Raw genomic sequence first — 22,021 nt, forward strand, 5'->3', positions numbered from 1 at the left:
CACATTTACCATATACCGTTAAAACAAGTGCTTTCTAAATTTCTTTTGAGAAAAGTGGACTGAAAGCCAAAGATTTCAGAGTGACTTATGCAGTGGTGCAGAACCCAGAAAAGCTACAAGCAGTGCATTGGCTTACAGCACGTATCAGCTCAGGTGCTCTAATTGTCTTCACTGGCAGTGATTTCTGGTAACACCAGCCTGCTTTTACAGAAGAGTATTTAATGGATTTAATATTTAGCTTTTCTCTAATTTCTTGGAAATACTGCTAACAGGTCTGCCAGTTGTTTCAAGTTATTTCATCCTCTAAAGAGGAAAAGAAAGTTTCTACTACTAAGAAGTTAAACTTGGAGGACATTCTTTTCCCCATGAGGAAAAACATTTGTCCTGTCTTATACAGAATGTGCACTAGATGTGCTCTGCTTATACAATTGCATTAAACTAGAAAAACATTTCTAGTATAGCTTGCAGTTTATACTAGCAAAAGAGCACTTGACCAGAAAAGCTTGTTTAAGTGTTCCTCCCCATTCATTCTCCCTCACCCCCCACAAAATACACTGCATCATTAATCATTGTCGTTTTGCTGCCAATATAACTACACTGGGGCTTCATGACTGATGTAACTGTTGGCAGTCTAACCTCACCATGCTAATCACCAACATAAGTATCTGGGAAAAAAACCCATAAATTAGACCTTTCCTTGGCAAGCATATTAAGGAAGTCTTCATCTGGGAGTACTACAATATTCGTTTATAACTGGCTACCTCCAGCAGCTGCCTTGGGCCAGCAAGGTCACAGGTCCACAAGCAGATGAGCAGCTCTAACAGCTTGCTCCCACCCAAGGAGAAAAGGTTTCCCTTTACTCCCTTGTGCCAGCTTCAGTACTCCAACATGATTTCCCTTCTGCTTACAGTCTGTCAGCCAATTCACCTTTCTAACCTGGCAAAAACAACAGTTAAAAAAAAATGTTCTGCAGAACAGCTGGATCAGCTCAGAGCAGGATGAGCACCAAAGTCTCCCAGCCAGCATACGCTAAGAAATCTGTGAGTTGCAGGAGCCAAACTGTTAAGAGTTCTCTCCATCTTGTGGAGCTGCCACCCCCCTAATTTTAAATTGTATCCAGGACAAAGATTAGCTCACACTCATACATGAATACTTCAGTTGATTTGCAAAACCTCGTCTTGTCCTCACAGCAATGAGCTCTGCCCTAGCTAGTTCTGAATAAACCAAACACTCTAGCAAGCATTTCAAACCCCCTCTGCTACCACTGTCTTCTGCTCTAGCAAACTTCTGAAGCAAACTTCAGAAAAAAGAAGAGTGATTTCATATCCATCTGTCCAAAAATACCACACACTACAGAGTTTTAAGCTGAGAGTATTTATAAAATACTTTCCGGATGAAACCTAATATGACAAATTACAGAAACTATAATTATGTTATCTTAAGTTTTTAAGTTAATAAAGACAAAGACTTTTCCTTTGGCTACGACAACCAAGTGGAAGCATTAACACTGACACTAGCCAGCAGGGATAATAAAGGGCCTGTTATTAAGTATGCCATACTGTAGCCAGCAGCGGGCAAAATGCAAAACAGGAAACTCTAATAGCCGAGATGGCAACCTATATGTAAGCCAGGTTTTCCAAGACATTCAGCAAGGTCAAAGTTCACATTTTTAAAAATAGTGTAGCTCGTCACTGCATTCACCAGGTAATTAGCAGAACAGGGATGAAGACATAACCAATGTGTACTTTATCCATCCATCTCCTCAGTGATAAAAGGCAGAAGTGTCTGATGACAAGAGGAAAGACCAAGAGACTGTATGAAGGGAGATGAAACTCTGGTCCTGAATGTTGGAGATTCACGGTGGGACCTCAGTAAAGCCACATGAGTTGAGTCCCTGTCTCCCTCGTCTCCCTCCTTCCTCCCTGTGCAGGGAAGCACACACTTCAGATGTGTTTGAGATTCCTGAAAGACTACACATTTGAAATTAAACCAGTGTAATCACATTATGCATTTAACAATCCCTGCAGCCATCACATACATGTTGTCACATCTATGAGAAGGTCTAGGTAAATTTCAAATCTACTTTCACCGCTGTTCTGACAAAACAGTAATGCTGTTGTCATACAACTGGAAAAAAAGGAGCCATCTGGACATGGTCCTGGGCAACCTAGGTGACCACGCTTGAGCAGGGGGTTGGACCAGATGACCTCCAGAGGTCCCTTCCAATCTCAACCATCCCGTGATTCTGTGAAGTTCTCAAAACAACCACCTGCTAATCATTTGAAAACAAGAATTTGTTCCATGTCAGAAAAACAATTGGTTCAGGAAAACTGGATAGAACTCCACATGCCTTGGCACAAATACAACATCACATTAAGTGCTACTAGATAGAGGTAGGGACCGAGCTCTACTTGCTGTGCATAGGCAGAGTCACAAGAAAACTGCTTTTTAAAGTAATATGGCATTTTCACCAGGAAGTCAAACTCAATGGATTCAGTGCTATTAAACAAAAATCATACATCTCAACAGAGGTTAGAAGATTTGTCCAGAATTCTACAAAGAATAGACTCTCATGAATTACGATGAAAATCTCAATCAGGTCACTTTGTTTCCCTGATTTTGACCACTTCACCAAGTCCTATTTAAAATGGCCTGTGACCTTACTGTACTTCTTTTAAGAATTTCAAATACAAACCAGGCATCATGAGAAACAATCCCTCTCCAAATTTTACATAACTTTGAAAATATTTTCAAAGCATCCAGAAGTCTTCTGAGTTGCCTCATTCATCCTTCCTTCACTGCTTGTACCCTTGAAGTTTGGCTTTGTGTGTGGCTCCATTCCATTAAAATGCAAGTCCTCATCACTGTCACCTTGCTTCACATGCAGCCCTGGTAAGAAGCCACTTTTCCACCTCTTTTTTCACTGCTTGTGAGCTACTGAAAGATTCTGATCTACAGAGGGTCCCGTACCATGCTCTTCACTATAGCATCAGATACCTTAAGCAACCATGACTAACCCTTGTCACATTCACATACTGTTTTTCTCCCAGCCTATCTGCAAAGGCAAGATGGATTATTTTAATATACATGGAGTAAGGTCAACAGAAAAAAAAATCATCAGACAACTTGTAGTTGTACTAACCTGAAGAAAGTCCTCCCTAGGTTAAAATAAAAGCAAACCAAAACTGCCTTCCCAAAGTAGGTTTCAGTCATGAAACCACAACAGTGGTAAAAATATGTCAAATTTCACAATGGAGCATTTAGATATCAAGATAAAGACCCTTGATCAAACAGAACTGTGTTTCATTGATGAGCCAGTTTCAGTAACTTTCAGGACCTGTGAGCAGAAGTTATATTCCCAAGCAGGTGCTAGTGGCGTAAGGTGAAAGTAACTTTCTTGTTTCATACAACACAGCTCAGAAGCCCTTGAAAAGACGACAACTGACCAACAGTGACCAAAGGTGTGCTGCCAACTTCTTTGTCCTAACAAAACACTAGCAGGGCTTCTTTCGCCACTTCTTGGGAGGGCAAGAAAGAAAAGAAGGACGAAGAGTTAAAAACCAGCAAACAACAAAAAAACCCCAAGCTGTACACTTTTGCTATTCTTCAGCTTTATAATTCGCAGGGACACCACAGAGAATTAAACCATCAAGTGAAACGGCAGGAGATATCAGCTCCACACCACCTCCCACCCTCACTCTCATGCACACAGACTTCCAAATTTGCCTTGGAGGAAATTTTTTGAGAGCTCGCTCTCCACTGCCTCAGGAAATACAGCTAGTTACAAGCCAGATATTTTGTCCCTCAACATATCAGCTGAATGAAAGTCCTTACTAGCAAGATACATGTAAGACAGCAAGGACATTTGATCAATTCCTCCCACATCAATATTCAAATGAAACCTAACAGATACAAAGGTGAAATATATTGGTAGAATAAAGTCAAATAATGTAACTCATTAACAGCATCTGACCAAACAGCAGATGTTTCCTCCTCCTATCACCCTTAGAAACACATTTAAATGGAAACCACAATTTGTTGCAACACGATTCTCCAGTTATTTACTTCATCTTTAACCAAAACTGATTTTATGCTTTTAAGCATTTAAGTGTTTATATATAAATAGTTGTTTCACACACCTTGATAAATTTACAGGCTTTTCTCAACTATATATAGGTTTAGTGTACCTTTAGCCAATCCAAATAATTTAACTTTCAACAGCAGTGAATGTTATTTTAGGCATTCATATGTGCACACGCACATACAGCATATCTATCAAGTGTGAACAACCCTACATACATACCAGCATAAGAATAAGGTATCTTTAAGAGTCTCATGCCCTGGTTTCATCACACTACGCCAGACAGAATGCTGCTATTATTGTCAATGCCTCAAAATGCTGGAAATCAGAAGTCTGAAATTATTTATAAGAAAAAATATCCTCAGTAAATCAGTCTTTCATGTAAACACAGAAGAATGAGATACTAATTCCAATATTGACCAAAGTGAGGAAGAAAAGCAAGCAAAAGAATGATCGATTATGGTCACTGCATGCCCCAAGCAATCTGAACATAAAGGACTCTCTGAATTCATAGAAAACTTTTTGACCTGCTACATGTGTCAAGTGTTAGCTCCACGTGCACACATGCTTTTTTGCTTTCATCTACCTAGACAAGTTTTTAAATACGTACATCAGTTTTGCAGCCTCTGTAGAAGCTGAAGGACAGACACAATTCTTACACCCATGCTGGGGACAGAAGCAAGGAGACAGTGAAAACTCTCACGATTCTGTCTATAATCACTTTAGCATTGTAAAAAATTTTTAATGGGTATCTTATTTCCAAGTTACCCAATATTGGACTGATAGTCCATAGATCACTTTGATGTGGAATGGCATTTTAATGATTTTAATGACAAAAACTTGCAAGTTAAATACTTCTGAATACCATTAAGTGTTATAATTCAGACTGTCTATACTGACTTATTCAGACAGTCTCATCTGCTGTCATGTTGGGAAGAGCGTTCCCTTTTATAAGTGCAGAAATATGAAATAATGCTTCAGAAATCACTGGTGAACCACATTAATGATTTGCTTACATGCCAAGTCAACATAATAGTTGCCTTTGGATGATACTGCTTTGAACAGTGCCTAAATATAATGACTTATATAAAGGCATGTTAAAAATAATTTGTTTTCCTCCTTGTACTCTAGACTTCGCCTGTGCATGCTAGGGAAAGGGTGGGGGAAGAACAAAATGAGAAAGACTGCTGACATCTGTTCTAATATCACTCTCCCAAGTGTATACCCCATATTGAAATAAAAGTGACATATAATCCAGAACAATTACAGAGCTACATTAGAATGACTGTATTGTACAAGTGTCCAGAATAGCTGTACCGGTCAGGGTCTCTCCATTGGCAAGCCTAGAGGGAAGAAAAACCTTCAACTCTTGATCTAAACTCAGCTTTTATGCAGTCTCCCAGGACACAGCACTCACAAGAGTACAGCTGAATAAAGGAATCCGCACTTGCAGAAAACCCTTCGTAATGTAAGAAGGACAGCTCAACCCAGCAGCTGTGTCACACACAGTACTGCTATCAGGGGCAGCACTGTGGCCACACAGCTGCGCAACACTTCCACCACAGCAATTCCAGTGCCACAGTACCTGATATGTATCCGCCCTCCTTCCACAAAATGAAAAAAAAATTTTAAATGGACCCATCTACACAACTCGGCAGAGTTCAGCCTTACATGCACTGAATACTTGACCTCACACAGTCTAATAATTAGAAGTAGTGTGCTCCATCCTTTTTCCTATTCAACTATGAGGCACTTCCAAAGCCAACACATGCAGGCATAAAACTGAAGCAGGGAGAGATCCTGTAGGATCTGGGTTCATTCTGGAAAACGCTTTACATTACCCGAAATTAGCCTGCTAATTTTACAAAATGTTTGGCTTCTCTATCCTATTAAAAAACAAAGATGCCCCCCACTCAAATACACAGAAAACCGAAAAGCTTCTGTAATGCAAATTAACATTTGTCTGAGGAGGAGGATAGGGATCTTTGTGGCAGCCATTAGCAGCCAAGAGCTCCTTGTCCTCAACCCTGAATCCACCCTCTGCAAAGCCCTTCACAAAAGGCCCAATCGAACATTTTCTCTGGTTATTCTGAATCTCCAAGAATAGCAACATTCTAATGGTAATAGTTATACAACAGCCTGCAGGGATACAACTCTATCAATTAAAATGTATCAATTTGCAACAACTTCTTTCCCATCCCAAGGGAAAAACGCTGTTCTAACATAAAAATCCTCTATGCTGTTCTAAAGTTACACCATCATAGCTTGAGCAAGATAGCTAGAGAAGTGCAAGATGCCTGCATAGATGAGCCTTTAAGTCACCAGCATTTCAAGCCACGCTTGCCAATTTGGTGTTTATGTTTTAAACTCGAATTTTCTGTTTAGTAAACTTCAAAGGTAAATTTCTAGGAACTGCATACCATCTTTATTAAGACTTGTATGCATTCCTTTTTTTGAGACACTGCTATACACAGAAGACAGACCAGTGGAAGAACACTAGTCTGCAGCTCCTAGAGGGAAACAAGTGAAGTTTTTATGGGCAGAACAGACCTTTCCCCACTCCAAAAGCACAACTGGGTGAGTTTGTCATCAAAACCTAAACCAGAAATTAAAAAAAGAAAATTTAAAAAACAAACAAGCAAAAACCCAAACCCAAAACCATTAGTAGAATCACTTCATTAACCATAAAGCAATTTGTGAAATCTGATTTTCATTTTCACAGAATTTACGGTGCTCTCTTCAGTAAGATAGTTTCATTTATTCATCTGCATTGACACAGCAGAAGAGGGCTCCATACCCACATTTTGTACGACACCGCACCCAAAAGTGAGCCTTAGTTCTTTTATCTGCCGCTCAGAAAGCGCCTTAGCTAAAGCATGTGCTGTTGAGATGCAACTGAGCCTGAAGACTAATGGATCTCTCACCACTAGCGACCATTTATTTTCTCTGCTTCTCTTGTATCCCTCAAAATTATTTTTTTAGTTATATTTGTGACTAAAAGTAAGAGATGTTTCTTCCTTGGCTGGAAGAAGCTCAGGAGATGCAGTGCAGAGTTCACATGAATTCAGTCAGGTATGAGGAGTTGGTTTAACCACCAAGACGTGCAACACTCTCAAATCACCAAGCAGCATGCTGGCTAGCAGAAAGAAGAAAAAGGAGTTTTAGCAGGATTTTCCCAAAACACTTCATAGTGATTTTATGAGCAGGAACAGCAAGACCTAAGATGCTTAGTATATAATAAACGTTTTACTATCTGTGGCATGCTACCTTCTAAGCTACTTAAAGCAGAAACATGAATGTGAAGCCACAGTTCCCTTCACTAAGAAAAGTAGAGTGACCTATGCCAACCCATATTCAAAATTACAGTCTCTGTTCTAAAATAAGTTTGGTCATATAGTTCAAGATATGACTAAGATGCTCTGTCTTACACAAGAACTCAGATCTGCAGGAACATTTCAACAGGCAGTTACAAACTTTGGTAGGATAAAAATACTGGGAAAAGAAAAAAAAGCCCAAACAAGCTTGTTTGCCTGTTTGTCCCTTTGATACCTGACAGCACAGTCTGCAAGTAAAGTCTAGCTGATTTTGAGGCTTGAAAAAGGATATATAAAATTCAGAGATATTCACTCACAACCACTTCCCCCCACACACACCTCCAAGCTGCACATGCCTTCATCTCTTTCAGTTGCTAATGACTGCAAGAAAGAGGTTAAGAGTCAACCTAAATTGGTTCAGCATTTATTCTTCACAGGGCCACAAGCTTTAAATTCAACTACTCTTTGCATAACTTAAATAATAAACACGGTGATCTCTTTATTTGATTCTTAAACCACCCATATCTGAAGCACAATGGGACATGTCACAGACACTTGCTTCGCTGCCCTCATAATATGGTTTAATTATGATGACTGAACTAACGGGCTCACATCATAGACTTTTACAGGTTGACCCTGTGTCATCCTGATGTATCATTTTGCACCAGTTCAGTGCTGTAAATCAATTTAAGATCTCCAGCAGGTTGAAAAGGCTGGTAATGATGCTTTCTCTGCAGTCTCTGGGGACTCCACATTATACACAACTTACATTATTTATAAAGCTGAGATGATGCCTCCATTAGGCTTGTAAGACTACTCAAATGAGCTTTTATTTTACACACACAACTTGGGCTTCATAGAGCAGAACACCGGCTATATGTAATGTGCAGTGCACTCCTGCTTCAATTTAAAAAAAAAAAAAAGGCACGACCCTTTCATTTTTAAATTTAAATCTTTGTACCAAGCAGCTCATAATTTAATCTGAATAATTTCCCAGTATTCAGAAACACAAGTAGCACTTTTATTAACCTCTGTATTGCTTTTCCTTACGCTCAACTCTTTGTGTTCGAACTACAGAGGAAAAGTAAACACTAAACTCAGCAGCTTTCAAACATTTGATTTGATAGTTAATATTTATACAGAAACAGAAAGATCTCCATCTGTTTATTCAGTCACTTTTCTGAAACGTATTGGATCATCACATCTTCAAGGGTACACAAAAAGGCAAGTTGAACAGGACAGAGTAGGAAAAAATGTATTTGATTACATACCCAACGGTTGATGGGCTCAAAATTGAAGCAAGGACAAATCCCTACCCTTAGGGTAACCTGATCATGCCTTGAACTGATCCTCTCTGGTAGCTGTGGAGGGCTTCTGGATCATCCAAATCAAGGGAAATTTCTTTCAAGTGTCTACTTACAGTCTGAAGTAAATTGCAAGATTTCATCCTTAAGACCAGAGCAAGAACTTCAAAAAGGGCTAGATATCTTCCATTATCATACTGATGCTCCTCAAGTCATAGTAAAGAAGCGAGCACTCAAAACTTGCACTAAAATCCAATAAGAACCTCTAAAAAGCTTCCTAGGGCTGCTCTCTGGTTCAATGGGAAAATAAAACGAGTATTCATCAGTTGCAACTAACAAACTCATCTCCCATAATTCAGCAGAGTAATTACTGACAAGTAAAAGAAAAAATTAAGTCAACGTTAACACCTCAGGTTCCCTCAAATGATTTGCTCCTATTGTTTGACAGGACAAGGTGCAGACAGTTAGCCACATGAAGACTAGCAGAATTAGACACACACCTGCAAAGAAAAGTGGTCTCTGTGGGTTAGCTTCAGTCTCTAGTTTTATTTTCGAATGCTGCTTAAAAACACACGTAACTACCAGGGAAAAAAAATTTAAAAGTTTTCTCTTTTTGACTTCTCCTCTGTGTGCAAAAGAGATTTGAACTATTGGCTATGACACATTTGAAACACAGCTTTTTCCTAAACATGTTAGTTTCAAGATGCCCTATCTTTAAACACTGACATCCATTAAACACTGACATGTTTCACGCAATCATCTTTTCCATTTGCTTGTATCGGAAATACACATCTACTGTTACTCCTCCCCACCTGGATCTAACAATACTTCTTCCCCGAAGAAAACTGTTACCTTTTTTACATGCAGCGAGCATCACTTTTTTCCTAAAATACAGCAAAATAACAATTATCTTTTGGAATAAGCTCTAACTATTCTGATACCGTAAAAGCAAACTGTAAGGTCAGACCACATATCTTCTTCAGATTGATCTGCTAACAAAAGAGCAAGCACAGCAACCCTTCTTCAGTCAGAGCTCCCACTGACTTCAGTTTATAAAAAAAAAAAAAAAAAAAAAAATCAGGATTTGGCTCAGATCCTTTCGAATGCATGACTGAATATTTCCACACCAGTAAATTTTAATAAGCTTTAAAGATCTATATTCAGGATAAGATTATTTGGCTGTAGAGCCCGAGTATATGAAGAATCTACATCGAGGAGGGGAAAATCTCATGCATCCAAACCTTCTAACAGGGAGAAGAGAAAAAAAAAAAAAAAATTAAGTGAACTTTCCTTGACCTCTAAGCACAGATTTGTCATTAAAGAAAAAAAAAAAAAAAAAAGAGGGGAAGGGGGCCGCGGAAAGAAAAAGAAAAAAGGTAATAAAAAAAAGGTGAACACCCCCCCCAAAACACCACCACCAAACCAAACATTAACCGGACGCGGATACGGATCGGCCGAGGTAGGAGGCGAAGGGCTTTTCCCCCGCAAAAACAAAGGCGGGCACTTGCCCCCTCCGGCCGGGGCTCCGCCGCGTCCCCCCGCGGGGCGCACAATGGGACGGGGCCGGGGCCGGGGCCGGGCGGCGGCTGCGGCGCAGGCTTCCCCGAGGAGGACGGCGGCTTCCCGGCGGGGAAGGGCTCTCCCTCCCGCCGGGCCCGACCGCGGCACCTACCCACAAACTTCGAGCCGGGAGCGGCCGGCGGGGAAGCGGCCCCGGGTCTCCCCCGGGCTGCCGGAGGGACGCCATCATGCCGGGGAGGAGAGCCGAGCTGCGCTCCCTTCGCGGAGGAGTCGCTTCCACACACCCCCCCACCACACACACACACCCACCCACCCACACACCTCCGCCCTCCCCCGGCCCGGTCCGGCGCGGAGCCACCCGGGGGACCACCCGGGGGAGCGGGGCTGCGGGAGGAGGTGGTGAGAAGGAGGGAGGAGAAGGAGGGGGAGGAGGAGGGCGGCACGGGCAGCGGGGTAGAGGCGAGGGGACGCGAAGTTGTTACCGGCTGCCGGGCGGTGAGGGGAGGAGGAGGAGGAGGAGGAAGGGGGGGAGGGGGCGGTGGTGTGGGCCGGGGCAGGCGGGGGCTCCGCGCCGCCGGCGGGCAGCCCGCGCTCGCGCTGCCTCCGCGCCTGGATTGATCTGGTCTGGCTGGCGTCAGGCAGTCGGAGCCGCCCAGCCGCCGCTCGCCCCGCTGCCAGCGCCGCGGCTCACCGACACGCAGACACGCGCGCCCCCCCCCCCCCCCAACCCCCGGGCGCGCGCGCGCGCGCGCTCACGCACCGGCCCGGCAAGGGATCCTCTCCAAATTACCGCCGCCCCGGGTCCCGCTAGGAGCGCTGCGCCCCGACGCCCGGCAAAGCGGCCGCCCCGGGAGCGGGAACGGGAGGAGGGCGGCGAGGCGCTTGGGTGGCTTCATTTCCCCACCCCCCCCGTCCCGCTGTCTTAGCCCCAAGGGCCCTGCCTCGGCCGGGTTTGCTCGGCCGCCCTCGGGGCTTGGCGGAGGCTTAAAAGGCGCTGGTGTAGCCGCTGGAGCGCGGCTGAGGTGCTCCTGTGAGAAAAGCTCCAACCAGCGTGAGACTTGCGCTTAAAAGTTAATCCCTGCAGCGCTCCGACGGCGCTGGAGCTCATCCTGCCTCTTGCTTACAGGTGATTCAGTCCCTCGCTTTGCCTATTCTTAATATTGGAGTAATTGCTGTGATACCGCCCAGCAACAGACCGCTCTTCACCCCCAGGCGCTTCACGCGGGGACCTCATCCTGGCCATAGGTGCTGTTGCAGTTGCTCCTCATTTACGCGGGTAGACCTATTAAAGAGCACGAGGCTTCTTGCGCGATCAGATATATCGTAATGAAGTCTCGCCCCTGTGGCCCTATGAAACGAACTCCCTTCGAGTCTGCAAGCGTCTGCTCAGCAGTGGATCTGGCTGGACGTTTGCAGCCCGCTTGAGGAACGGTAAGTCTCTCTTGCCTACTACGTTTGCAGGAATCTAAATTTACAGTACTCGGACGAGCGGAGCGCAAGTAGGATTGAACTGAAACTGATGCTTTAAGAAGTACTTTGGCTTTTACCCAGTCATCGTTCCTGGAAGGAGATATGAAGTAACAAGTGCAAGATGTTTCTACATGGCAAAATATTACAATACACCTGCACTGGCATAATTACGTCTCTGTATTTATGCCAGTAAGTTTTCACGTGTATATGAAGTTCGAGGTATGGTATTAATCTCATTTTAAAACCCAGCAGAACTGGGGCCCGGAGAAGTTAAGGCCCTGAGAGTTTTACCAGATGAACAGTAGTCCTGGACTCACCCACCTGCCCACCCAGGTGCATTACAACTCTGAAGACACAGAACTGGAATGGCTTGCCCCAGGTCACAGAAGGTGCATGACTGCAGCAGTGAAAAATACCCGGTTTTATGGCTGTGAGGTTACCGGCACTTCTTTCTAACTTCGTAATCTAAAATCCATCCATTTCTTTTTCACGTAAATACTGTATAAATTGCAAACAGGTAAACTGTACCGCACTGGTAGGTAGCGTGCTACAACAGAAGCGTAGTGGGGAACTCCTAACACAGAATGATGCCATAACATTGATGGGGGAAGCCTGGAATAAAATTAGTATTTTACCACTTAAGTTTTGAACCTTGAATGATTCAAGATGAGTAAACTTTGGTAATCAGCTTTAACTTGTATTTTGTGGTTGTACTGTACGCAATTACAGTTAGCAAGTAAACTTTTCTTCTTGCATGCAATCACGCACAGATACAGCGCAGCACTGGGCTGCAGATAAACTGGTAAAGGTTTATCTCAAGAGAAACTAAAATGTCTTTAAATTTTGTCAATGTAATGAAGATATTTGCAAGCAAGGTACAGAAGAAACATGAGGCTGCTACTAGTTTTTGTAGTGTGTAGTGCTTAAATCAGGGCCAAGCATCCTGGGTCAAGAGTGGTGGATGCAGCAGTAGCATCTGCCCCAAGAGTCTGGCAGTCTTGGTGATCCAGTGTCACACAGGGAAATACATGGAAAACGCCTTACATGTGCCCGAGGTCTGCTCTGCTCTGCTCTGCAGGCTGACTTGGCAGGACTGGGGTGGGCAGCAAGCTCCATCCATTGGATCCTCATTCCTCAAGTATCTATTCAGTGCATGATTCACACTAAACAGATATGACAAGAAGATAATTAGGGAAGCACTGCAGTTTGTCAGGTGTCTGGTTAGAACCACATTTTTACTGCTTTTGTTGTTGTTAGGGTTGACTGGTTGGTTCGCTTCAGCATGAGAGAATTAAATTATTTTCTACTTACATTGAGGCTTGGAGAGGATCACATTAATATGCTCCTTTACCTAAAAAGGGCTATAAAACAGCCTAGTATGGCCTTTTTCTGATATTTAATAACCAGAATGGTTGTTCTGGTTAGAACTGGCTTCAGACAGATCAGTCCTGTGAGAAGACCAGAGGGCAAGCAGAAACAGCGTGCCATGGTCAAATCTGCCACAAGGCTTCCCTGGCTGGGCTGTTTTGGTACACACCCGAGTAAAAAACTGCAAGTCTGCCGCCCACTCTAGGATGTTCAACTCATAGCTAACTGTCCAAACCCATTACTCCGTGTGTGAGTAGTATCAGCAGTGTCTTACTTGTAGATTCACCACTTCTAACTCCATCGGTGACTTTTAATATACCCTAATTAAACATCATTAGCATCTGCCTGGCTTTTCTGAATAACACGAGGAAACTGAAAAAAGGAGAGCAGAGGGGCACATACCCCTGGGTATCTAGCTTGATGCTACTCCTGCAACAGTGTTCCTCCTCTGCATTGGGCTAAAGTAACTGTGCTCTCTCAAGAAGCAACAGAATTTTTTTTCTCTCTTTTTACTCTGCAACTACATGATCATTCAGACTGGTGCAAGGAAAACAGGCTGTGAGGCTGGGGCAATGAAGAAAGAGAAGAACCATCCCTTCTGTAAACAGCCTGACTTTTCATCAGATTAGGTTTACAATCCAATGACACCATCAGTGGTAAGGCCTGTGAACCTGAATTTTAATGGAGTTGGGGCACTTAGGCAGATAAACTTCTAATAAGGTTCTCAAAGGAAACTTTAATCTGATAGACACATCTTAACATCTCACTAAGCACCTGCCTAGTCACCTTTAAAATCTGTGTCTCGGAAACAGCTTATCAGAAGGCAGAGTGCTAAAAGATATTCATTAAGCTGCATATATTATACCATCATGTTATGTAAGAAATATTTAAGAAATACTACTACTGATACTGCTGCTACTACTATTAGCTTTCAATCTTCCTCTAAAATCAGAGTTTATATGCAGATTATGATTTAGTATTTCCTGTTAACCTCAGCCAGGCTTCATCTGGTTTATTCAAGAGATTCCAGTGGTAGAGAGTGCCTTCTGGAGACAGTTTAGCTCCAAACTCAGTAACTTTGCTTCACCTTTATGTACACCAGGTTTCTGCCAGAAAGTAGAGTTTCATGGATAATTAAATTGTATCAAACACATAACTTATTATTTACATTAAAATCACTGGAGTCATTTTCCTTTTAGCCATTATAGTGTTGCCCTAGCGTGGGAAAATACCAACAGTATTTTCAGAGAGAAGAGGCATTTCTGTCAAGAAGAATAATAGCTTTCTAAGGATACTTGATTTCATTATTTCCTTCTTTCCTGGGATGGCTGGTAAATTTATCAACCCCTGTCCTTCACAGCTTGTCTGCTTCTTCTTTGAATAGGTGAGGTACTAAACAAGCCTCCCACCTCAGTATTATTAAAATAGGATACACAGACTGTTTAGCAACTACACAAATCTGTTTGGGAAAGATGCCTCAGGCAGAAGACAGCATGTGGGAGAAGGTAAGGAGTATTTTTAGGAGGTCATCATAACTGTGCCCAGCTGCATGTGGTTTTCCAAACCCATCTGGGCGCAAGGACCTGTCTAGCCACAGTAGCACAGAGTTCATAGCTGATTTCCACCGTCGAGAAGGGCACTTGGGTTTGAGCTAGTTCGAACACTTCAGTCCTGCACCACAGCAGAAGTGGTACGGTGGCATGGGCTGGCTGAACTGTGGCCTCCAGAGGCAGGCGGAACGGGGCAGCAAAATGACAGCAGCGGCAGAGCTGCTCACCCGACACCCTGTCTCCATTAAAGAGGGCCCAGCAGCAGAAGCGGAGCAGCCTCAGCAGCCCCAAGCACTTGCCCAAGGCTGACCGAGCGGGGCTGAGCACAGAGGCCCATCACCAGCACTTCAGCGGGGATGCAGAATTATCGGGGTGGTGGTACCTAGAGCTGTTTAAGGAGGCTGGTGCTTGGGGGAACTGTTCTGGTGCCATCCTCACAAAAGTGATTTCTGCGTTGCCCGCTGGAAGCCAAAGTAAGCTGTTTTGTGCCAGAAGTGGATCTGTCTTCGTCCTTGAGTGCCAAGGTCCAATTTTCCCTCACTGAAGAGAAGCTTTGAGCTGACACTGTGTAGGTTACACACAAACAAAGAGGAACTAAGTTGTGAAAGGCCTTGAAGACAGAAGTTGTGACATGAGGGCTCTCTATACTCCTGCTTTGGTGTGCCTGGCCATTTTCTAGAATGAACCCTTCATGAGTTTGTCTCTGTAGAGTCAAATGCCTGCTTGGGACCTGCCTAGTTTCCTGACTCACTCTCATATGCAAAAGAACAAAGAACCCATTTCACTCTTAGAAGTTCTTCCTAAACTGGCCCACCATGATGAAGTGGGATTTATATAGAATAAATATGGAATTGATAATTTTACAAGGTTATTACATGTATTTCCCTCTGGTACATTAAATAAGGCTTCTGCTGTAAATCTATCTGCAGGTACCAGAAAGGTCTTTGATCAGATTGAGTAGTTGTTCATCTTTCCCACCGCGGAGATGATGGGATTCAGACCAAAGTTCATTACTTTCCTAAGGTTAACGTACCCAGCTAAAGCTGCCAAGATCTTTTTTAAAAGTTACGAATCCAAAAGGTTTGGGCTGAAACAAAGTACTAAGCAGGGCACTCCCTTATCTCCTTTATTGGTTGTTTTCTCTTTAGACGCTGACATAAGGACTTTGCTCGAGGAATATTACATTTCTGGTAGAGAAGGGAGGTTGCACTGTGTTCTGATGGCTAATCGCATGCTGCCACGAAGCACAGTATTGCTGCCCGCTGTACTGCACCAGTACTGTACTTTCTAGAGAATGAAATTCTCCCTTTGGATCTTGCCTGCATCCATGTAGAAGCTTTTGAAGGTACTTTCACTTTCTCCTGGCTATCACCTCAGCAAGAGATAAGAGACTCCAGGTAACCAGACATTATTGGTTCTTTGAAAATTAAATTTCTCTTCAGTCACTCAGCTTAAAAAGATTTACATAACTGGAATAACCTAGCTCTACTACTGGTTTCTTGGAAGACACCACTAAGATTAATCTTATCTCCCATTTTAATTACTGTTTTCAAGTTCTTACAGTCCTTGTCCCAGTTACATCTTGTTGCAAAAACCACCAGCGAATGATATATTAAAATTTATTCAGGCAGGTGGCAAATACAAAATTAAAGCTAATAACTCTGTGAGAAAAGAAATCAAAGTTGGTTTGGCAATGCTGAGCTCTTACTACTTGGTCACTGGGTTGCACTGGCTGTATAACCAGTGCACTAATGACTGGTGCCGTGCAAGTGGCTGTGTGTCACAGCTTGCTACGCAGGGCTAGGCAGTGCCACGGTCGGGCAGTTGCACTAGCATCCACGGGCTAAAGAGGCCTTGGGGTAGGACTGGATTGCAGCGATGGATGAAGGCTGGGCAAACCATGGTGGTTGTCTGGATACAGGGCTTTATCTCCTTCTTTATACCCGAAGAGGAGACAACTATATTACACCATTGGAAGACTAACAAAATCACACATATTGCATCTAAATGCGTCCCTTTACTTCCACGTTTTGTTGATATTTTGTGACAAAACACTCAGCCCATATATGTAATGATAGAAGAAAAAGGTACCATGTCTTATTTTTATTCCCCACATAAACGGTACTTATCTTGAGTAATTTAGAAACCTCTCTTCAATTTTTCTAAGCTGGTGCAAGTCTAAGTCACGTTGCCCGAGTTCAGTGTCACTTTTTGCTGCATAAGTCAGTAGTAAAACAGTCCCACCCTTCCTCCTCCACATCGGCTGCTCATCCCTAACGCCATGTCACCCACCCCCTTTGTGCTGGCACAGTTGTTGGTGCAGCTGCGAACTGAACAGGCCTGGGGAACTGATCTGGCTGGGGAAAACAAATGTTTCAGGGGCCAAACTAATTTTTAATTTGGATCAGTTCCCTGATCTGGTTCATTGTGTGGTTGTCCAAATCCTTGTGCTGATCTTGTGCAGGGGCAGGACTGAGGTGGGAGAAAGGGCGACACTTATCTTTTTGATAGCATTGTTGGCTTCAGCCAGTTTAAAGTGATTATGACACTGTGGTAGACTTAGCGAGCTTTTCTTTTTTTTAACCCAGGAAAAATACTTTCATTTTGAGCACAACTGCAAACATGGTTTTAGAAGAACTGCACTAAGCATAGGAGCAGGGCTCACTGGTGAATAACAGAAGACTAGGAGAAAGCGTGATAGGACTGAGGAATTCAGTGAGCTGGTGTGATCGCTGCCTAATTATTAGAAAAGGCAGCTGTTGGACACTGCATTATATGGTAAAAAGCAAAAAAACAGTTGCCCTTCTGCTGTTCATGAACCAACAGAGGCCAAAGACTTGCAAGAATCCCACCAAAAATTAGTAATTGACTCTTCAAAAGGCAGAATTGTGCTCAGCTGGCTTAAAGAAGCCAATACCTGGGCACTGGGTATGCCTGCATTCCCATGTTTTTTTCTTTCCTGTATTCTCCAATTCCAGAGTTTTCCTTTGCTCTTTGCTTAAGGTGTGGAAGAAACTGAAGTCTGGAGAGTAAGTAAATCAGTATTTAATTAGTCATCCCAAGGCAATGGGTTCTTAGTGAGTTCTCAATAACAGACAGCCCTGACAACAAATGTGCATGTATTGTATTAGTTTCCATTTGCACTTCCAGGGGGATATTACCTTGCAGGTTTCAAACATCCTGGCAGTCACACAAAGTGTTGAAAAAGGTTGCCCACATGACAAGAGCATTTAGAACAATTTTAAACTCCACTATTTTCTTGCTTGACCCAAAATAGCCAAATTTTTGACAAACAAGTTTGAGCAGCTTTAAAAGCAACCCCCTCTACACTTCATACGCTATTGCAGAAATCACATCTGTAAATGCTCACTATAAGTAAAAATTGGAAAAAAAAATTGAAGTTAAACACTTAAAAGTTGCAACCGATCAAAATTAGCATTGCTGGTATAATCTCACTTAAGTATTCGGTTTGGTTGCATCCTGGTACCTGTCTTTAATTGCATGCTCCTTTATGTTCCTTCCTAAAGACCCCTGTCTCATTCAGTGAACAGAACAAATAGTGGTCAAATAATGGAGAGTGATTTTGTTTTCTCTCTAGGTTCGTGCTGCAGCTAGCCATTATGAAAACTGTTTTTGCAATATTTAGTCGCAAAACTGCGACTGGCCTACAGCTCGTAGCTCATCTCTTGACACAAAATTCATCCTTCCTTTCCCTGCCAAATTTCATCTCTCTTCCTGAGTGGACAGGAGCACTAGAGCCTCTCAAAAAAAAGTTCTCTAATATTTTCAGCCCTGGCAAATCAATTCATTATTTTGCAGAAATACTTGAACTGTTTTGCTGACATTTTCTACACATATTCTACCTGAAGCACACACTGAGGACAATTAATGTTTGATGAAGTTCTAAACACATACAATCAATATAGTCTCAATGTAGGAAGTACTGGGCAACCTGAATTAGAAGTGATGATCTCAGTCCACTAATAATATAGTTTAAAGGACCAAAGCATGCTACGCGTATCCAGAGATTCTGCTGTTGTTGGAGGTGTGAGAGAGAAGGGAAAGGACTACATGGCTTACCAACACTTAGGAAAACAGTTTTCCAAGTACCACAGTCAATGGTTCTTTAAAATGGGGGAGGAAAAAAAAAAGCAAAATTAAGGCACCCATTTGCCTTTTCAAGTAGGTATAAAGTCATTTTCAGTGTAAAGCATTTTGTCTGCATATCTAAAAGTGTCATCTTTACAGACAAGGATCAAACGTTCAGTATGGACATCACCACAGAAGGCCCCCAGAAAACTGCAAACAGCAAGAGGTAGCAATGCTGCCTTACTCCAGCTGAAAACCTGCAATGTGAAAGTGGCCTTACAGTCAATGCACAGTTGGTCCAGCTTCTGCAAGGTCCAGTCACCCAGTACATGAATGCTACAGCTTGGGGAACCCTACAGCTCCCCCACCCTGCTCATGTGCCTAAGGACTTCAGCACCTAGAAGACAGCACTGGTAGACTATATCACCCTGGTTAAGCAAAGCATACGCTTGTCAGGGAGCGACCAGATGGAGGATTACAACAATTTATGGCCTGCAGTTAGACAGGCTTGCACTGTGATCTCATCAAATCTTGAACAAAATAGGTCAAGCTTGGTCAGTGTTCAGATGACATACACTCTAGGGAAAACACAGATACTGTAAGAAACAGTTTAGGATTTGGATTTAGGATTCGGCTGACAAAACTGCTAAGGCACTGTCCCAATTTTAGGCTCGATTCCTAGATGTCTGAGGTACCCAAAACAGGTCCCTGGTCTGTCATGTAGAAGGGCCACTGTGCTGCTGGAAGCATATTTCTCATTTTTCAGATGAGAAATAAAATTATAGTCATGCCTTGTGATTAATTAAATAAATCATTCTTGTCTTTGCTTGTGGACATGGCGTTTCCAGAGGGCAACATAAATGGAGAAAGGGAGCTTGTTTGGTTTCTGTGATCCTGGTACAACCTGCTAGCCCTCTCTCTGCAAAATCCCATTTTAAAGCTTTTCAATACCAGGGCACCAAAAGCAAGAAATTTAAATTCCTTTAAGACTGCAAACATCATGAGAACTTGCTAGCAAGACATATAGAAAGCAAAGCAAATTATATAATCTATCACTTTACAGATACATTCCTTTTCCTTTACATTCACATTTCCCTTCCATTCACACTCCCACATACCAACCTTTAATTCAAGTCATTTCCCCAGATGCTGTTCATTCATATGTTGATTTTAAGCTCCTTGGTTCAAATCCTGTGTCATTTTCTTTGCCTGCAAAACACAGTATGCATGTAGAATTTTATGTGTAACTATCATGCTCAAAAACCCCATGCAAATTCGATCTCCAAATAATTAAAGACAATGACAACTATGCTTCTTGGGAAATTAAATACTGAGAATGTAATTAATCAAACTGAAATTTAGCCAGGACACCGAAATGACACCACTGGCTCAAGAGGAATGTGCTCTTGAGGATTCTGGTAATTGCAAGTGGTGAGGACTCTGCTCTCCTATCTCCCTCACAGTATAACACCTCCTGCATGCTGTGTGGTGCAGGATGCTGCAGAGTGAACACTAAGGCCAAAATGAATTTATGAACCTCGCATTCTCTCTGTGATTGTATTGCTCAGATGCATCAGTCTATCAGTCTACAAAAGAATTAATTTCTAGATTTTTTTAGGCTGAAAAGCATCCTCATATTATGTGCTTTGTTTTGATTTTTGTTTTTCTTTGCCTTATGGTCATTCATCTTTGATGAAAGTGAATCAGAGAAGCAATACCTGCCTTATCGTTGATTTGTGGTGTATAATCGTGTTAAAGACAGATCACTGGTCTCCTCCTTACTACAGTGCCATTTATAACAGACAATTATGCCTGCATGGTGCAGTTGTCATGATCTAGTGATTGTAAATGCTTGTTATCAGTGTGGAGCCAGCTAAATGCTGTGTGTTTCTCTTTAAAGGTGATTTGATTTTCCAGAGCTGTCTGTCATCCTTGAAGTTTTCTCTAGTGCAGCTCAGTTCTCAATCTACACACAAGTGATGTCCTTCTGATGTGTAGCATGTGGGGCAGAATCTGCGTACTGCTCCCACCTACTCCAGGCGAGGACTACAGTCCAGAGAAAAGAACAGCAGCGTGTCTACACTGGGAAATCTCCAGACATTGCGCTGCATTGAAAGGAAGCCCTACTAATGGCAGTGACAATGTGCAAATGCCAAAATAAAGGGTAAGGGGGGGGGGGTGTGTGTGAATACAGTGGCACTGTCTACAAAAAGGAAATGTACCAAAACACTCTAGTTGGTTTTAAAATTAGCTGGAGAAGATGCAGAGGGGTCTAAGTCTTAATGACCTCACTTCTACAATATGCCACTAATTAGCTCTGCGATGAATAACTGGGAACAAAATAAGGAGTGACAGACTAGGTCAGCCAGGGGTTTGCCAAGCCCTTGTCTCATCTTTCCTACTGGGGCCTGTATGTGATGATTTTTCATTCTGTCTACACTATCTTTTAATAGTAATCAGGACTGGAATTGCATTGTGTTATACACTATACAAACATACACCAAAATACTGCACTTGCTCTCTGATCCTGTAAGGCATGGGAAGAGCAGCTCCTCCCCAGCTGATATTTGTGCAGCTCCTTCTGGTGGGCATGCACATGCCTTCATTTTTTCTCTGCCAGCCATCTCCCTGCCTCCTGCCGTCCTAACCCAGTAAGCCCCACACTTTTTTCTCCTTTGCCTCTTTCTGCAGCTTACGTTGTGCCTATGCTCTATGATTATTTTTCTCCTCCATGTATTTACCTCCCTGGCCTCACTCCTAACATTTTGTTCTCTCTCTCCCTCCTTCCTACATAATGAAGATCTCATTAATTGTTTCAAAGGAGTATCTTATTTACCCCATTTATATTTTAAATGTGTAAAAAACTGAAAATGCAGTGGCTTTAATTTCCCTATTCCTCCATTGAACAAGGAAAATGTGACCTTAATCTGTCAATACACTGCCAGTGTGTTGAGTGTGCCAGAGGACCCAAAATACCTGCTGGGGGATTCCTGCTCTGCTGTGGTGGATCTTACCAGAAGCAGATAAACATCAGAGTGCAGCAGTAATACTCCGCTCACACCCCTTCAACACTTCGGGTGAGAAGCAGAAATGGCTGAAAGTAGCCTTAAGCCTGTTAGTAAACCCACTGCTCCTGAGAGCAGCAGTCTGGTCCCTTGTAGAACTTCAACAGCACGCATGTCAAGAGGCAAAGAACATTATCCTCTGCATTTTTTTCTGCAAGTTAATTATTTCTTCTTAGAGCGATACACATGTATACACCTTGGGGAAGAAAAGATTTCTGGAAGCCTTGAATATTGTATCACTCGCAAATGCCTCACTCCT

General features: G+C 42.8%; 1 protein-coding gene and 1 long non-coding RNA gene across 3 annotated transcripts in view; one reads left to right on the top strand and one right to left on the bottom strand.

Annotated features, from left to right (window-relative positions):
* The window catches only part of SMAD1 (SMAD family member 1), a 50,499-nt gene extending 39,848 nt beyond the window's left edge, over positions 1-10,651 (bottom strand). The window contains exon 1 of one of the 2 annotated variants that reach the window (XM_030028422.2): positions 10,372-10,651. The gene's annotated coding sequence lies outside the window, so the exon portion shown is untranslated. Of the gene's footprint in view, positions 1-7,734; positions 8,635-10,371 lie in introns of those variants that run through there. The other variant, XM_041126398.1, reaches the window with a different exon arrangement.
* Positions 10,652-10,988: 337 nt separating this feature from the next.
* Positions 10,989-21,311, top strand: LOC121233567. Its single transcript, XR_005933283.1, has 3 exons — positions 10,989-12,079; positions 15,757-16,005; positions 18,857-21,311. It is a non-coding gene; the product is annotated as an uncharacterized LOC121233567 (long non-coding RNA).
* The last annotated feature ends 710 nt before the right edge of the window (positions 21,312-22,021 follow it).

The sequence above is a fragment of the Aquila chrysaetos genome, chromosome 1 (assembly GCF_900496995.4).
Source record: "Aquila chrysaetos chrysaetos chromosome 1, bAquChr1.4, whole genome shotgun sequence".
In the NCBI taxonomy this organism is placed as follows: Eukaryota; Metazoa; Chordata; class Aves; order Accipitriformes; family Accipitridae; genus Aquila; species Aquila chrysaetos.